The sequence below is a fragment of the Artemia franciscana genome, chromosome 7 (genome assembly GCF_032884065.1).
Source record: "Artemia franciscana chromosome 7, ASM3288406v1, whole genome shotgun sequence".
NCBI lineage: Eukaryota > Metazoa > Arthropoda > Branchiopoda > Anostraca > Artemiidae > Artemia > Artemia franciscana.
In genome coordinates, this window is record NC_088869.1 from 35,877,266 (window position 1) to 35,889,525 (window position 12,260).

A 12,260-nucleotide genomic window follows, 5' to 3' on the forward strand; every position below is an offset into this window, starting at 1 on the left:
ATACTTGACTCACTCGAGTTTGGTAGGCATTGATGACCTTATTCATGTTAAAACCCAAAACCCAATCATCATTGCTATTATTTTTAATTTGTTTGGTTCGTTTTACCTCGGCTTGTCTTTGGTCATTATGAAAGACATATCACCGAGCATGTGAGCAAGTCTGCACACTTGGTCACATGCTCGGTGTTGCATGTCTTCTAACCATGTGTGTCTTTGCGCTTCATTTTCATTTTTTACTCACTCACATGCTCGGTGTTACATGTCTTCTAACCACGTGTGTCTTGGCGCTTCATTTTCATTTTTGACTCACTCACATGCTCGGTGCTGCATGTCATCTAATCACATGTCTTTGCTCTTAATTTTTATTTTTGACTTTCTCACATGCTTGGTGTCACTGTTTGTTTTAGAATTTCGGTTACTATTGAGCCGGGTCGCTCCTTACTACAGTTCGTTACCACGAACTGTCTGATGAAATACATATCACCGAACCTTTGTTTCTTTTAATTGTTCACGTGGTGGGATCATTTTTTTTTTTCTTCTGAAGATTTATCTAGTCCGGGTTTTTTTATTTTCAAAGGTATCGTAGGCACTGATGACCATTTTTGTTTCATTTAATTGTTCAGATGGTGGGACAAAAACTTCTTTCTTCCACCAATTTATCTAGTCCAGGATTTTTATTTTCAAAAGTATGGTAGGTATTGATGACCTTACTCATGTTAAAACCCAAAACCCAATCATCATTGCTATTATTTTTAATTTGTTTGGTTCGTTTTACCTCGAATTGTCTTTGGTCATTATGAAAAACATATCACCAAACCTTCATTTTTTTAACAAATGCATGGTAGGCATTGATAACCTTATCCGTGTCATATCCCAAACCAAATCATCATCGCTATCATTTTCAATTTTGAAACGTTTAGATTTTCGCTGTCCAGGTTAATTTTCACTGACTCGCTCACATGCTCGGTGTCGTATGTCCTCCAACCACATGTCTTTACTCTTCATTTTTGACTTGCTCACATGCTCGGTGTCGCATGTCTTCTAACCGCGTGTGTCTTTGTTCTTCATTTTCATTTTTGACACGTCGCCACTATTCTTCTAACCGCGTGTGTATTTACTTTTCATTTTCATTTTTGACTTGCTCACATGCTCGGTGCTGCATGTCTCTGACACGTTTTTTGATTTTGGTTACATCAGACAATTTAGCAATGACCTTTGCTTTAGCTGCCCGTACAGGATTTGTCGCAATTGACGGTGCAAATTTTCGATTTTTTAGGCCTTCCAACAGACATAATATTATAAAAATAACGGATGCATTGGAAACTCAATAATCTTATTTATGCTATGCATGACATCATACAACAAAAGCCAAAATCAAGGCTCTTAACGAATTTTCTCTGACCAATCTAGATCGTTTTTTATGCGAGAATATCCAAATATAACAATACATAATAATGAGATACCAATACCAATCCGAAAAAATACAAACATACAATTATTGCTCGTTATAAGATAGTATATATATATATATATATATATATATATATATATATATATATATATATATATATATATATATATATATATATATATATATATATATATATATATATATATATATATATATATATATATATATATATATATATATATATATATATATATATATATCTATATATATAAAAATAAGTTGTATGTCTGTCTGTGGATGGATCAGGTGACGTCATGTTTGTTCGCATATGACGTCTGAATTATTTCACACTAATACAAAAGAAGAAAAAAACTAAAAAAGGTAAAAACTACAAAAAAAACTAAAAAGAAAAAAAACTAAAAAAGCTAAAAAACTAAAAAAAACTGAAAAAAGGTAAAAATCTAATAACTAAAAAAAAACTGAAAAAAATAAAAAAAGGCAAAAACTACAAAAAAAATAAAAACTAATAAAAAAACTAAAAAAGCTAAAAAACTAAAAAAACTAAAAAAAAACTAAAAAAAGGTAAAAAACTAAAAAAAACTAAAAAAGAAAAAAGAAAAAAACTAAAAAAAAGGAAAAAACTGAAAAATAAAAGAGAAAAAGAAAACTAAAAAAATATGAATAAATATATATAAAAATAAGTTGTTTGTGGGTTATGTCTGTCTGTCTGTCTGTCGAGTGACGTCGTGTTTGTCCGCATATGACGTCTGAATTATTTCACACTAATACAAAAGAAGAAAAAAAACTAAAAAAGGTAAAAACTACAAAAAAAACTAAAAAGAAAAAAAACTAAAAAAGCTAAAAAACTAAAAAAAACTAAAAAAGGTAAAAAACTAAAAACAAAAAAAACTGAAAAAACTAAAAAAAGGCAAAAACTAAAAAAAAACTAAAAACTAATAAAAAAACTAAAAAAGCTAAAAAACTAAAAAAACTAAAAAAACTAAAAAAAGGTAAAAAACAAAAAAAAACTAAAAACTAAAAAAGAAAAAACTAAAAAAAAGGAAAAAACTGAAAAATAAGAGAAAAAGAAAACTAAAAAAATATTAATAAAAAGAAAAAACTAAAAAAAAGGAAAAAACTGAAAAATAAGAGAAAAAGAAAACTAAAAAAAATATTAATAAATATAAAAAATATAAATATAAATATAATATAAATTAGCAATCAACAAAGCACCGAGACACAAATGACGACCGGGACACAGGGAGTATAAATGACGACCAGGACATAAGTAAAAAAAAAAACTAAAAAAACTAAAAAAATGGTAAAAACTACAAAAAAACTAAAAACTAATAAAAAAACTAAAAAATCTAAAAATCTAAATAAACTAAAAAAGAAAAAAAAGAAAAAAGGAAAAAAATAAAGGAGAAAAACAAAACTAAAAAACGAATGTATATACAGACCGGGACACCGGGATACAAATGACGACCGGGACACAGGGAATATAAATGACGACCGGGACACAGGGACACAACTACAATGGGGACGCCGGGGGGCACAGGGGGATATAAATGACGACCGGGACACCGGGACACAAGGAATATAAATGACGCCCGGACACAGGGAAAATAAATGACGACCGGGACACAGGGACATAACTACAAAGGGGACGCCGGGGTGCACAGGGGGATATATAAATGACGATGGCGACTCAGGGAATGGTCGATTAGCAATCACCATCAACAAAGCTCAAGGGCAATCATTAGAATCATGAGGTATAGATCTGAATACGGATTGTTTTCCCATGGACCATTATATGTTGCATGTTCAAGAGTCGGTAAACCTGAAAATCTATTTATATGCACAGACAATGGGACAGCAAAGAATGTTGTATATTCACAAGTTTTACGTAGTTAAAAACATATATATATATATATATATATATATATATATATATATATATATATATATATATTTTAATTATAAGATCGTGGACGGAAAAATGTTGAATTTTAAAATGACTGAAGAACCTACAATGGCAACAGCCGAGGAAGCTGCTCAAAGAGTATGTCAAAAAACTTGCGGCTGATAGAGAAAGTGAGAAAAGAAAGCGTGCCGAGGAATCACAAGAACAGCAAGAAAACAGGCTTGCGGCTGATAGAGAAAGTAAGAAAAGAAAGCGTGCCGAGGAATCACAAGAACAGCAAGAAACAGGCTTGTGGCTAAAGAACGCAAAACCGCGCAGTTAGATGAAAATCCACCTGGACAGCGAGAGTCAAAACATATCAAAACTGAAAATGATTGGGTTTGGGATTTTGACTTGGATAAGGTCATCAATGCCTACCAGATTTTAGTTAAAAAAACAAAGGTTCGGCGATATGTATTTCATAGTGACGCTGAAAAATAAAGAAGAAAAAGAAAACTGAAAAAAGAAAAAAGGTAAAAAATTAAAAAGAAAAAACACTCAAAGAGAAATTTCAGACCGGGACACAAATGACGACCGGAACAGAGGGAATATAAATGACGACCGCAACACTCAAAGAGAAATTACAGACTGGGATACCGGGACACAAATGACGATCGGGACACAGGGAATATAAATGACGACCAGGACACAGGTATTTAAGAAAATCGTTCAAAGACAAATTTTTAATTGTAAGAAGATCGTTGAAAGAGAAATTTCTAATTGTAAAATAACTGAAGAACCTACAATGGCAACAGCCGAGGAAGCTGCTCAAAACGAATGTAGCTGAGTTGGTAAAGCGTTATGTTCCAGGTTCTAGGTCCGAGAGGTTCCAGGTTCGAACCTTGGCTTTAGCATTAATACAAAAGAAGAAAAAAACTAAAAAAGGTAAAAACTACCAAAAAACTAAAAAGAAAATACTAAAAAAACTAAAAAAGCTAAAAAACTAAAAAAACTAAAAAAAAGGTAAAAAACTAAAAACCAAAAAAGAAAAAAAAAAGAAAAAAAAACTAAAAAAAGGTAAAAACTACAAAAAAAACTAAAAAGAAAAAAAAACTAAAAACTAATAATAAAACTAAAAAAAACTAAAAACAGAAAAGGAAAAAAACTAAAAAAGGAAAAAAACTGAAAAATAAAGGAGAAAAAGAAAACTAAAAACCGGGAAACAGGGAATATAAACGACGACCGGGACACTCAAAGAGAAATTACAGACTGGGACACTGGGACACAAATAACGACCGGGAGATATAAATGACGACCGGGACACTCAAAGATAAATTACAGACCGGGACACAAATGACGACCGGGACACCGGGACACAGGGAATATAAATGACGACCGGGACGCTCAAAGAGAAATTACAGACTGGGACACAAATGACGACCGGGATACTGGGAATATAAATGACGACCGGGACACAGGGACACAACTACAACGGGGATGCCGGGGGCACAGGGGGATATATAAATGACGACGGGGACACAGGGAATGTTCGATTAGCAATCACCATCAACAAAGCTCAAGGGCAATCATTAGAATAATGAGGTATAGATGTGAATACGGATTGTTCTCCCCATGGACAATTTTATGTTGCATGTTCAAGAGTCGGTAAACCTGACAATCTATTTATAACGAAAAGAGAAATCTTTTCTCTTTTATCTATATTCACAGGTTGGACACAGGGACACAACTACAACTACAATATACATATATATATATATATATATATATATATATATATATATATATATATATATATATATATATATATATATATATATATATATATATATATATATATATATATATAGTCCGAAATACCTTTTTTGCGCCTTGTATTTAGCCAGCGTTGCCGGTCAACTTTTTCTGGTTTATGCAAGATTTGATGGTGAAAAGTTAGATTGGATTACGTTTTTAACCCATTTCTGAGATTTATATCCTAATTTAAGTTAACCTAACTTTAACCATCAGAGCTTGCATAGGACTAAAAAAGCTGATTCGCAAAGCTACTTGAATTCAAAAAAAAGGATATATATATATATATATATATATATATATATATATATATATATATATATATATATATATATATATATATATATATATATATATATACTAGCTGTTGGGGTGGCGCTTCGCGCCACCCCAACACCTAGTTGGTGGGGCGCTTCGCGCCCCCCCCAAGCCCCCCGCGCGCGTAAGTCGTTACGCGCCATATTAGTTACGCGCCATTGTAGTTGTGTCCCTGTGTCCCACCTGTGAATATAGACAGATTTATATATGTGTTTCAAACTACGTAAAAATTGCGAATATACAACATTCTTGGCTTTCCCATTGTCTGTCCATATACAAAGCCGTATGTACTAATAATGACGTCATATGCAAACGCTCTTTTTACAAACAAACAAACATGCATACACACAACTCGTTTTTATATAGATAGATAGATAGATAGATACAATACAAATTAACTACGTAAAACTTGTGAATATACAACAGTCTTCGCTGTCCCATTGTCTGTGTTGCAATCTTTTAAATTGAAAAAGCAGATCCGTTGGAATCATGGGAATGCGAGGAATAAGAACAGCCTCACCCTCATAAGGCCCTGTCAAGATTGTGGCCTCTATTAGGTTTTCCATTGTTTTTTTTTTACGGCAAGTCGCGTGCCATTGCAAAGCTTTGGTGGGTTGATATTTCTTAAAAGTATTATTGGTAATTTTTTTAATGATTGACCTTGAGCTTTGTTAATGGTGATTGCAAATGCTAATCGAATTGGGAATTGCAATCTTTTAAATTGAAAAGGCAGATCCGTTGGAATCATGGGAATGCGAGGAATAAGAACAGCCTCACCCTCAAAAGGCCCTGACAGGATTGTGGCCTCTATTAGGTTTTCCATTGTTTTTTTTACGGCAAGTCGAGTGCCATTGCATACCGACTCTTGAACATGCAACATATAATTGTCCATGGGAACATGATTCTAATGATTGCCCTTGAGCTTTGTTGATGGTGATTGCTAATCGAACATTGCATGTGTCCCCGTCGTCATTTATATAGCCCCCCTGTGCCCCCGGCGTCACCGTTGTAGTTGTGTCCCTGCGTCCCGGTCGTCATTTATATTCCCTGTGTCCCGGTCGTCATCCCGGTATACATTCGTTTTTGAATTGGTATATGATGAAATAAATTTTTAATTTTTTCCCTTTTTTTCTTTTTAGTTTTTTTTATTGGTTTTTACCTTTTTTTAGGTTTTTTAGTTTTTTTCTTTTTTCTTTTTAGTTTTTTTTGAAGTTTTTATCTTTTTAGTTTTTTTATTTTTATTCATATTTTTTTAGTTTTCTTTTTCTCCTTTATTTTTCAGTTTTTTTCCTTTTTTTAGTTTTTTTTTCTTTTTTAGTTATTTTAGTTTTTACCTTTTTTAGTTCTTTTTAGTTTTTTAGCTTTTTTCAGTTTTTTTTATTAGTTTTTAGTTTATTTTATGGTTTTTCCTTTTTTTAGTTTTTTTTAGTTTTTTACTTTTTTTTAGTTTTTTTAGTTTTTAAGCCTTTTTAGATTTTTTTCTTTTTTTTTCTTTTTAGTTTTTTTTTGTAGTTTTTACCTTCTTTAGATTTTTGCTTCTTTTATATTAATGCTAAAGCCAAAGTTCGAACCTGGAACCTCTTGAACCTAGAACCTGGAACATAACGCCTTATCAACTCAGCTACATCGGCTTGAATACATTCGTTTTCGAATTGGTATATGATGAAATAATTCAGACGTCATATTATATGATGAAATAATTTTTTAGTTTTTTTTACTTTTTTTCTTTTTAGTTTTTTTTTTGGTTTTTGCCTTTTTTTTAGCTTTTTTATTTTTTTTTTTTTTTCGTTTTTTCTTTTTAGTTTTTTTTGTAGTTTTTATCTTTTTTATTTTTTTTTATTTTTATTCATATTTTTTAGCTTTCTTTTTATCTTTTATTTTTCAGTTTTTTCCTTTTTATCTTTTATTTTTCAGTTTTTTCCTTTTTTTTAGTTTTTTTTCTTTTTTAGTTTTTAGTTTTTTTTTAGTTTTTTACCTTTTTTTAGTTTTTTTAGTTTTTTTCAGTTTTTTAGCTTTTTTAGTTTTTTTATTAGTTTTTAGTTTTTTTTGTAGTTTTTGCCTTTTTTTAGTTTTTTCAGTTTTTTTTAGTTTTTAGTTTTTTACCTTTTTTTAGTTTTTTAGCTTTTTTAGTTTTTTTTCTTCTTTTGTATTAGTGTGAAATAATTCAGACGTCATATGCACCTGATCCACAGACAGACAGACAACTTATTTTTATATATATTATTCATATTTTTTAGCTTTCTTTTTATCTTTTATTTTTCAGTTTTTTCCTTTTTATCTTTTATTTTTCAGTTTTTTCCTTTTTTTTAGTTTTTTTCTTTTTTAGTTTTTAGTTTTTTACCTTTTTTAGTTTTTTTAGTTTTTTCAGTTTTTTAGCTTTTTTAGTTTTTTTTATTAGTTTTTTAGTTTTTTTGTAGTTTTTGCCTTTTTTAAGTTTTTTCAGTTTTTTATAAGTTTTTAGTTTTTTACCTTTTTTAGTTTTTTTTAGTTTTTTAGCTTTTTTAGTTTTTTTTCTTCTTTTGTATTAGTGTGAAATAATTCAGACGTCATATGCACCTGATCCACAGATCCACAGATCCACAGACAACTTATTTATATATATATAGATATATATATATATATATATATATATATATATATATATATATATATATATATATATATATATATATATATATATATATATATATATATATGCACAAAGTATATACTATCATTATACCTTCAAGTGATCTAAAGACGCTCTCTTTGTTAACACATCACAAAAAGTCGTCTGTAGGGTAGGGACGAATATACAAATGACTAGTAGGGGATTCAGTCTTGCTGTGTATGAACACCTGCTCTTGACTGTCAACCTTTGCCCCACGCCCTTACATCCTGTTTTTGAAGTATCAACCGCTTTGTGTGTTACAAAGACGGGTAGACTACTTTTGATTTGTAGCACAGACGGAGCTCGGTATGCGCAATAAACTTCAATCATTATGATTAATGACTCATAATGCTCAAAATGGTGTCTTTCGCACATACACTAAATTTGCTGCAAATAACAAGGGCTATCATAGTCAGTTGAGAGGCGTACCCACGAAAGGATACCCCAGAGTCCGGAGCCCCCTCGAAATCATAAATGTTCAATGCGGTTCTATTCATACTATCAAAACAATTTGTTTTTGTATCACTGTCCCCCACCAGAAAAAAATTCCTGCCCGAGTCTGTGCTATCTTTTCTCCCGTGTCTCATCATATAAATTGGCCGCTGAAACGCTAGGAAGGACTCATTGAATCCAATATTCTGAGATATAGTGCGCACTTAATAACATGAAATCAATATGAAAATAACGTGTCTCCTTTTATGGCCGTTCTTACAACTCACCTACTCCAAAATCTACTCCAAAATTTTTAGACATCCATTTTGTTCAGAAGAGTCCAGAGATTCAATAAATATACCTCTGAGAATGAGGGCTATATTCAAAGCAAAATTACGAATTATTTGCAGATAGGTTTAAAAGTAGAAAAGGAGTACATGTTTTATCCTAGGTGTCGTTTGCCCAAAACTCTTTGAGTCAAGAGTCCAAAAACTCTTTGAGTCAAGAGGATCCAGATACAGAAAAAAAATGCTTCCCAGAAAAAGGGGTACCATTTGATTTCCCTCAATGGCTTGAATATTACACCTTTAAGTTCTAAGGCCAAGGAAACCATTATACGCAAAAAAAAAACGGATTGGGTCATGGGCCCCACACTCAGCCTGGAAAAGTTTCTTTATGCTTTTAATAGAGCGTGCTCTTTTTTTTGAACAGCTTGAAACTTAAAGAGGATCGTTACCTGAACAAGGGGGACCACAGATATTTGTGGAGGGGAATACTGTTAGGAGCCCCAAAATGAGCAATTTTTTTTTCTTGATCATTTAGAATCCTTCCACCCTAACTCCAGGGGAAGAGAAATAAAAATGAGAAATAATTATTTATGGCGTATGGTCGAAGAAATTGGGTCCAAAAAGGGTCTGCAAACTCTTTTTTTTTCTGAGCCGATTTAAATTTAGACCTGAAAGTCACAGGACTAAGTGCATAGTCATAAACAAGACAAACTTTAGTCTCGGGGAACGGTCCACTCTTCTAAAAAGGGGAGTCAAAATGGGCCGAAAAGCTTTTTTCGATTGGCTTAAAACTTTCAAGGATTGTTGTTATGCAAAGGAGCCCCCGTTTTTAGGGGGACGTCCAAAATTAGACTTAAAATATGTTTCTTCGCCGTAAGTCTTGAAACTGACAGGGTGTAGTGACAGTGACGAGTAGTCATCAATGAAGACAAAGCATTTTGAAGTTGGATCGACATGAAATGCCTGGAACTGTAGCAACAAGCTTTTTTTCTCCGATTGGCTTATACTTACAGGGCATGTAATTAAGGACAACGGAATTCCAAAGGAGACGAAAACTATTGGAAAAATTGCATGACGTCCCGAATAGGCCCAAATTTACTCTATATCCGATAGTCTTGCAACTTACTGGGCATACACACTATGAGAAAATCTAAGAATCTAAGAGAATCTAAAAGAATCTTTATCGGCCGAAATAGGCCCTTTTTTTTACCAATTGCCATGAAACTTTCAAGGCAACTAGAAAGGACCAAGGGGATCTTAATGAGGAAAACAAAGTATGGCAGAAAATTTTAGTTTTATCGATTAATGGCGTGATAAATTCGCTTCGCCAATCCACTTACAAATTATTGAGACCATGATGTAGACAGGGTTGGGAGCAAGTCTTGATGTAAAGATTCGTGAATTCCATTTGTAATATTTATAAAAAAAAGGATTCTTTTTATAAATGACCTTGAACTGCGTTTATTTAAACAGACAGTTTGATTATTTCTTTGTTTAACTGAATCTGATCGACCAAACCTGACCAAATCGAATATTAAATGATTATTTTAATAGAATAATGGATTAAGATATGTGTATATTTAAGGCCGACTACAGAATGACTTTAGCCGAACAGAAGACAAAAAATTACGCAATTTTTAAATCCATATGAAAAAAAAGACCTACTTCCCACCATTCCCATCGAATCAAATTTAGATACTGAAATATTATTTCAAAATTAGTGCCCAAATCTACGGCTGATCGATAATTCTGAATCAACATTCAAGTTGTGCCCCAAAATTTTAATTACAATCCAGCATCTGGTTACTTAAGGCTACTTAAGCAGAAAAACTGTAAAAATTTTGCAAATACAACTACAGGTATTCAGAATCAAAATTATATTAAGTAATAAACGAACAGAAGCTATTTAAAAAAACATGTTTCAAAGAAAAGAATCAAAACCTAACATGAGCAAAAATAAAGGTATATAATTATCAACCTCGTGGTAACGAACTGTAAGTAAGGAGCGATCCAGCTCAATAGTAACCGAAAATCTAAAGAACGGAATTTTGATACCAAAAGATACAACAAAATACAGAAAGTTCCACCAAGTTTAGTCCTGCTCATCAAAACTTGCGAATTTTGTGTTTTTTGCCAGAATAATGATGACGGATGCGTGTTTATTTGTTTCTTTTCCCCAAGCGTGATCGTATCGACCCAGTGGTCCTAGAATATCAGAAGAGGGCTCATTCAAACGGAAATTAAAAGTTCTAGTGTCCTTTAAAAGCGACCAGAAGAATGGGAGGGCAACTAGGTCACCTCCCCCGTTTCCCCAAAATCGTCCGATCAAAATTTTGAGATAGCAACTTTGTCCATCATAGTTGATAGGTCCAATAACTATGCCTTTGGGTATAACATGACCCCCCCCCGCCCCAGGGGAAAAGTCTTTAAACTATAAAATGTTCGTATTGTTTACGCATTGTATTTGTTATTGGGATGCATGCATACATTTTCGGGTGGGGGGAACCAATTTTCTGTTGGGGGTTTTTCAACAGGGCAATTTTCCAAGGGGAGTGAAGTTTCCAGGGAGTGAACTTGTCAGGGGAAATTATACACAGCGGGAATTTGCCAGAATTTTTACACGAAATTCTTTTTATATGTCTTTCTTTCTCTTTTCCATCTCAATTTACGCGCGGTGTGGTTAAGAGTAATTGTCCGGGGTAAATTTTCACCGGGATTCAATTGTCTAGAAGATATTTCCATGGTGAGGGGGTTTATCCGTGGAGGTGGGGTCAGATTTTCTGGCATTATTTAAAAAACGATTTTTTTCAACTGAAAGTAAGGAGTAACATTAAAACTTAAAACACACAGAAATTATTACATATATGAAGCTCCTTCCTCAACACCTCGCTCTTTACGCTAAAGTATGAATTTTTGTCCCAATTCTTTAAGAATGACTCCTGAAACGTAAGGGCCGTTTAGTTAGAACAGTAAGACGCTTTTTTGAAAGTACTTAGAAAACTTGTAGCATAAAGAACGAGTTGTTGAGGAGGGGGCAACCCCCTTCATATACGTAATAAATTCTGTTCGTTTTAAGTTTTAATGTTGCTTCTTACTTTCAGCTGAAAAAACCGTTTTTTATATTTCATTGCTTTAAAAATTGACTTACTCCATGCAAACCCCAAGTCAGGGATTCCAAAATAGGCATCTTGGATTGAATAACAAATACAGAGACTAAATACTTAAACTTTAACCGCCCAACACATTTGACATGGAAGTATGACCGCGTAACATCAAAACATATGAATTAATATGTTTCACATACAATGTTTGATCAAACAGTTCGTGGTAACGAACTGTAGTAAGGAGCGACCCGGCTCAATAGTAACCAAAACTCTAAAAAATGGAATTTTGATACCAATAGCTATATCAAAAGAATCGCATTTTAATGCTAGTTTTAAATATATA

The 12,260-nt window shown here is 32.5% G+C and overlaps 1 protein-coding gene across 50 annotated transcripts in view; it reads right to left on the reverse strand.

Moving 5' to 3' along the window:
• LOC136029210 (cell adhesion molecule Dscam1-like) overlaps positions 1 to 12,260 on the reverse strand; it is a 204,323-nt gene that overhangs the window by 178,227 nt on the left and 13,836 nt on the right. The window lies entirely within an intron of this gene.